Here is a 6,479-nt window from a genome sequence, read left to right on the forward strand (position 1 = left end):
GTAGAGAGCGTACTAAACAATAAAAGATTTGTGTGTTTTAACCTAATCCCCTGTCTAGTTGTTCTAGCGCTTCACTAACACCGCACAATTCCTTCTTTCTTGATTGCTAATCTCCCCTGTGGAGAGCGGTGGAAGCTGCTCTGTTTACAACTAGCCTACTACAGGACCTGCCGTGATGTCATTGTGGAACGCCCACTTCGGTCACACGGTCCCGGTCATGTGACCACTGAAGCAGACAGAAACTCCCTACAGCAGTTCCTGCTAAGCTGCGGTCATCTTACAGACTCCCACCTGGAAGTGTTTTCCCTTGTTGTGCGGGGCTCCTTTGCACAACAGGACCAGGTGAGTGGTCACAACATCCTCCCCCTTCACCCCCACCTAAACCTCAGGCTCTTCACTATTGGCGCTCCAACTGCTTTTGTTTTCCACGCAAGATGACTGATAGCATCCCACTGGAAGCAACCCTCCCCATCTTTGCTAGATCTATATGCACTAGGATCAAAGATATTAGAAATTACGAATATCATATTGATATGAATGAAAATAGAGTTGAGAAATGTAACCTCATTTGGTCCCCTTGGGATACCTTCTGGTTACCCCTGAATATTTAAATATTGACTCACCCGTTCCTTTCCCCATTTCTATATCCTAAATTGTATATTCACCCCCATCTTTTCTGTGCTATTGTATGTCCATTGTAAGTCTTGTATGTCCTCCCACCGTTTCAGGAAGTTAATAATCTTTGATTTCTTGAATAATTCCATAATCCAATGAATATCTATTAAATATCAAGTTTATTATGTTTCTTATTGAAATCTTGTTATATGTTCATACATATTCATTCTTATTTTTTTTTTCTTTAAAATTTGTAACCTGTGAAATTTGTAGAACTTTCAATAAAAATTACAATTAAATAAAAAAGTGTTATATCCAACTACTTTCTTATTGTTTCACTAGGTAGATTTTTTTTCATTGTATCTTTTGTTTAGACTTTCCAATATACAGTTAGGTCCATATATATTTGGACAGAGACAACATTTTTCTAATTTTGGTTCTAAACATTACCACAATGAATTTTAAACAAAACAATTCAGATGCAGTTGAAGTTCAGACTTTCAGCTTTCATTTGAGGGTATCCACATTAAAATTGGATGAAGGGTTTAGGAGTTTCAGCTCCTTAACATGTGCCACCCTGTTTTTAAAGGGACCAAAAGTAATTGGACAATTGACTCCAAGGCTATTTCATGGACAGGTGTGGGCAATCCCTTCGTTATGTCATTCTCAATTAAGCAGATAAAAGGCCTGGAGTTGATTTGAGGTTTGGTGCTTGCATTTGGAAGGTTTTGCTGTGAAGTTAACATGCGGTAAAAGGAGCTCTCCATGCAGGTGAAACAAGCCATCCTTAAGCTGCAAAAACAGAAAAAAACAATCTGAGAAATTGCTACAATATTAGGAGTGGCAAAATCTACAGTGTGGTACATCCTGAGAAAGAAAGAAAGCACTGGTGAACTCATCAATGCAAAAAGACCTGGGCGCCCACGGAAGACAACACTGGTGGATGATCGCAGAATAATCTCCATGGTGAAGAGAAACCCCTTCACATCAGCCAACCAAGTGAACAACACTCTCCAGGAGGTAGGCGTATCAATATCCAAATCTACCATAAAGAGAAGACTGCATGAAAGTAAATACAGAGGGTTCACTGCACGGTGCAAGCCACTCATAAGCATCAAGAATAAAAAGGCTAGACTGAACTTTGCTAAAAAACATCTAAAAAAGCCAGCACAGTTCTGGAAGCACATTCTTTGGACAGATGAAACCAAGATCAACCTCTACCAGAATGATGCAAAGAGAAAAGTATGGCGAAGGTGTGGTACAGCTCATGATCCAAAGCATACCACATCATCTGTAAAACACGGCGGAGGCAGTGTGATGGCTTGGGCATGCATGGCTGCTAGTGGCACTGGGTCACTAGTGTTTATTGATGATGTGACACAGGACAGAAGCAGCCGAATGAATTCTGATGTATTCAGAGCCATACTGTGTGCTCAGATCCAGCCAAATACAGCCAAACTGATTGGTCATCGTTTCATACTACAGATGGACAATGAGATCACAAAGTCTTGATTCCATATATAAAGGGAATATCTTTTACCAACTAACACAAAAAGCCTTTTTATCTATTTATTATGAAAGATAATCTTTAATAGTCATATTTGACAAATATAACATACAAAAAGTGCCCGTAAAGAGCCCATAAAAAGTGACCTAGTGCAGGCAGAAATATACATTCATCATGATTAATTTTTCCTATTTTCACACCTTCTTACTGAAGACGATAATCTTTCACTACTTGATATATAATATATAGGTGTGAACTTGAACAAAAAACAGCCTATACATAATAGGTCACTAATCTTAAAAACAGCAGGAGAAGGTTATTGTAGGTGGGACTTATGAATACATATCTATTATTTCCCAAAGTGCATCAATATACCACATACATGTCAAGGGCTCAACCCTATATATGGAGTCCTTAATCAGATGCTTTACACATATTACAGTATAATATTCACAAGGTTAACAGTGCTAATCCCCCTCACAGTTTGAGTTTATATGATACGCTGATACTCCATTCCAAAATACTTTTTCAAGACAATAACATGATCAAAGATAGGACTTATCTGAAATATGTATTTAGGTTGCCCCCATCATTCCTCCAAACTCCTCAATGATGCAAAGAGAAAAGTATGGCGAAGGTGTGGTACAGCTCATGATCCAAAGCATACCACATCATCTGTAAAACATGGCGGAGGCAGTGTGATGGCTTGGGCATGCATGGCTGCCAGCGGCACTGGGTCACTAGTGTTTATTGATGATGTGACACAGGACAGAAGCAGCTGAATGAATTCTGATGTATTCAGAGCCATACTGTGTGCTCAGATCCAGCCAAATGCAGCCAAACTGATTGGTCATCGTTTCATACTACAGATGGACAATGACCCAAAGCATAAAGCCAAAGCAACCCAGGAGTTTATTAAAGCAAAGAAGTGGAATATTCTTGAATGGCCAAGTCAGTCACCTGATCTCAACCCAACTGAGCATGAATTTCACTTGTTAAAGACTAACTTCAGACAGAAAGGCCCACAAACAAACAGCAACTGAAAACCACCGCAGTGAAGGCCTGGCAGAGCATCAAAAAGGAGGAAACACAGCGTCTGGTGATGTCAATGAGTTCAAGACTTCAAGCAGTCATTGCCAACAAAGGGTTTTCAACCAAGTACTAGAAATGAACATTTTATTTACAATTATTTAATCTGTCCAATTACTTTTGTTCCCTTTAAAAACAGGGTGGCACATGTTAAGGAGCTGAAACTCCTAAACCCTCCATCCAATTTTAATGTGGATACCCTCAAATGAAAGCTGAAAGTCTGAACTTCAACTGCATCTGAATTGTTTTGTTTAAAATTCATTGTGGTAATGTCTAGAACCAAAATTAGAAAAATGTTGTCTCTGTCCAAATATATATAGACTTAACTGTAGGTTTCTTTAGGGCACCTTAGTGAATGTATTTTTTGGCACCTATGACTTATTTCATTGCTGTACGCTCACTCAGCTGACAGCTATCTCTACCACTTCATCCATCCATATTTGTGCACGGTTTGGCTAAGCATGCATGTGTTTTTAATGAGAAGAGCAGAAGCAAATTGCTGTCAGACATTTTTGGAGGCACCTTATCTCATCCAGAAACATAAGGGTGGAGTGTGGTAGTTCTATAGGCCTGATCCTACTTTACCCCAACATCATCTGGCAGTGCAAAGTCAGAAGCCCCCATACTTTTTAGAAGGTCAGTCATCACCACTGAATTTGATGGCTTTAGAAGTCATTAATGGTGTTTTCCAATGTGGTGTTTAAAATGGCCTTCATCATATATTTCAAACTGCAAGCCATCATAGGAACGCATGAGGATGTGTTGCAGCCTGAAGAACCACTGATTGAGACTTAGATCTTGACTGACAAGCAGAGGGGCAACATCATGAACAATCATAAAAGATATCTTACTCAACCTGTCGGGTTTACAACTGGATATGGAGCAGGGTTAAAGCAGGAGAGCAGGAGAGAAAAAAGAAAACCTCTCCTCTCCTCTTGTCTGAGTATGTGATGCCAACAAATTTGGACACATATTGGAGAGTCCCTATATATCTATATCTAAGAGGCAACCCCAGGTGCTTGTGACTACAGGAAAAGCAACACCATTTTTTGAATTATCACGTTCTGGATGTCCCAGAAGGTAACAATCTACTAAATTATCTACAGAAAAAGTACAGTATTGAGTAATTTATTTTTATAATCCTTACATACTTTTGGCTTTAGGTAAAAGTTAATCAATACAGGACTTACCATCACAGCTTCTGACCTAAAACCAAAAAGAAACATCAGTAAAACATTATGAAAAATACATAAGTCATAAGGTAAAAAGCAGTGAAACAAAACCAAATATAAATATGATCTTCTCATGCATTTCTCATATATTACATACTGTAATTATTTTTAATGGTTTTCTTATTTTACTTCTCCCTATGTGTTTTAAGTGAAAATTAAAGTCTTTTTTTGCAATAATTTGATACATGCCCAATTAAATAATTGTACTGGTGTATTTTGTTCCATAACTAAGTTCAGAAAATTATTCAGAAATTTTTTTTACAGCCTCCAGGAAACTTACCTTTCCAACATGTAGATAAAGAAAGAGCATCAGACAAATCAAGAGCAGCTTTCTAGGATGCATTCTCCATGAAGCAATACAGATCATTTACTGATATCCTGATCTCCTCTTTACAGAAGATATTCAGTATCCACCACTGTTGACTGTATAGATACTTTCCATGTGGATGAAACGGAAAATGTGGCAGTTATTCCCTCCAGCTGAACTAAAAGCAACTAAATATTGGTATTTTGTGTCAATACTTCCTCATTCTACTGTACACAGTATGTCTAAGTGTTATTATTCAGCCAGATACAACTCTTGCCCTGCATTTCTTGAAAATTTTCACCTATGGTAGCCAAAATATTTTCTAGACATTCATCACAAATATAGAGTTAAAATGTATCATAATACCTAATGCCATCTACTGTCTGCAAATAAACTTTCCCCTTAAATATACATATTAGTGATGAGCGAGCATGTATTGTTAACCGTTTCGGAGAGCACGCTCAAGTGCTTGCTGAGTATTTGCAGCATGCTCGGCATCTATGTTAGTGCCGCTGCGGCAGCATGTGTCATGGCTGTTAGACAGCTGTGACACATGCAGGGATTGCCTAACAAACAGGCAATCCCTACATGTGTCACAGCTGTCTAACAGCCGTCACACATGCAGTTGCAGTGGCACTAACGTAGATGCCGAGCACGGCACAAATACTCAGCGAGCACCCGAGCATGCTCGCCATTAGGGTCAACAATACACGCTCGCTCATCACTAATACGTATTCATCTACTATCAATTCTTAATTTCACGAATCCCTTTTTAAATTAAAAACTAGATGGTACAATACTCCTGTTAGATTGAAATCCGCATTTTCTAACCAAATGGACATATGTTGGAGAGGCTGTGGTATAGCAAACCTTTTTCATATTTTTTGAGCGTGTCCTCTAATTAGAAGCCTATGTGAAGAAGTCTTTATCCTCTTAAAGAAAATTACTAAACTGGAAATTCCATTTGTTCCACATCTTCCTCTATTATCTTTGGAAATAGATGACTTCCCTCTAGAATCCAGATTTATAAAAATTCATTTGTTTTTAGAAACAAAATCCCTTTTGGCTTGATTGATAAAGCCTCAACCAATAATGCTTTAGAATTTTCTTGCGCTATCAGGACCAACTCTCTCCAACCATACAATACTAGCTGGTCTCAGTGGAATAAGGAATTGCCTTCCAAGTTAATGCCTCTACGCCACTTATTACTCAATGCTATGCCAGAATATAACCTTTTGAAGTAGTCCCTAATTATATGAAAGTAAGCTTATTTCCAATAATTTGATTCACTTGATTTTTGCTATTTGTGCAATTGCTTCATTGACCTATCCTGTTTTTTAATTTGTTCTTTTTTTTTCATTTTTTCGCTCTCCTGTCTTCTCCCCCCCCCCAATTCTTTACCTTTTTCCTACTTTCCCCACCTCCCTTCCCTCTCCCCACCCGCTCCCTTCTTTTTCCTTTTACCTTTTTAATTTTCCTCAGTTATAATATTCCTTGATTTCCCCTTCCTTTATTAAAATGATTTAAATATCAATAAAAAGAATTTGACAAAAAGAAACCTTTCGAGAACGGAGGAAAACTTACACAAACATCTTAACCCCTTAATGCCCGATAATGTATACATCCGTCATGATGACTTGCTTCATGATGGAGATTGCTGACAATTCTCAGCTGAAGCTACTTTCTGTCGTGGGTTTAAAGGAGGCAATTCCCCACCAGTCTATCCCTT

General features: G+C 38.3%; 1 long non-coding RNA gene across 1 annotated transcript; it reads right to left on the bottom strand.

Moving 5' to 3' along the window:
* Nucleotides 1-959: 959 nt before the first annotated feature.
* On the bottom strand, nucleotides 960-4,879 carry LOC141173785 (uncharacterized). Its single transcript, XR_012252672.1, has 3 exons — nucleotides 4,724-4,879; nucleotides 4,402-4,417; nucleotides 960-1,407 (listed from the first exon to the last, which is right to left on the bottom strand). It is a non-coding gene; the product is annotated as an uncharacterized lncRNA (long non-coding RNA).
* Nucleotides 4,880-6,479: the final 1,600 nt, after the last annotated feature.

Source organism: Phyllobates terribilis, unplaced genomic scaffold (assembly GCF_046119375.1).
Source record: "Phyllobates terribilis strain yellow unplaced genomic scaffold, ASM4611937v1 Scaffold_13__5_contigs__length_258822181, whole genome shotgun sequence".
Taxonomy (NCBI): Eukaryota; Metazoa; Chordata; class Amphibia; order Anura; family Dendrobatidae; genus Phyllobates; species Phyllobates terribilis.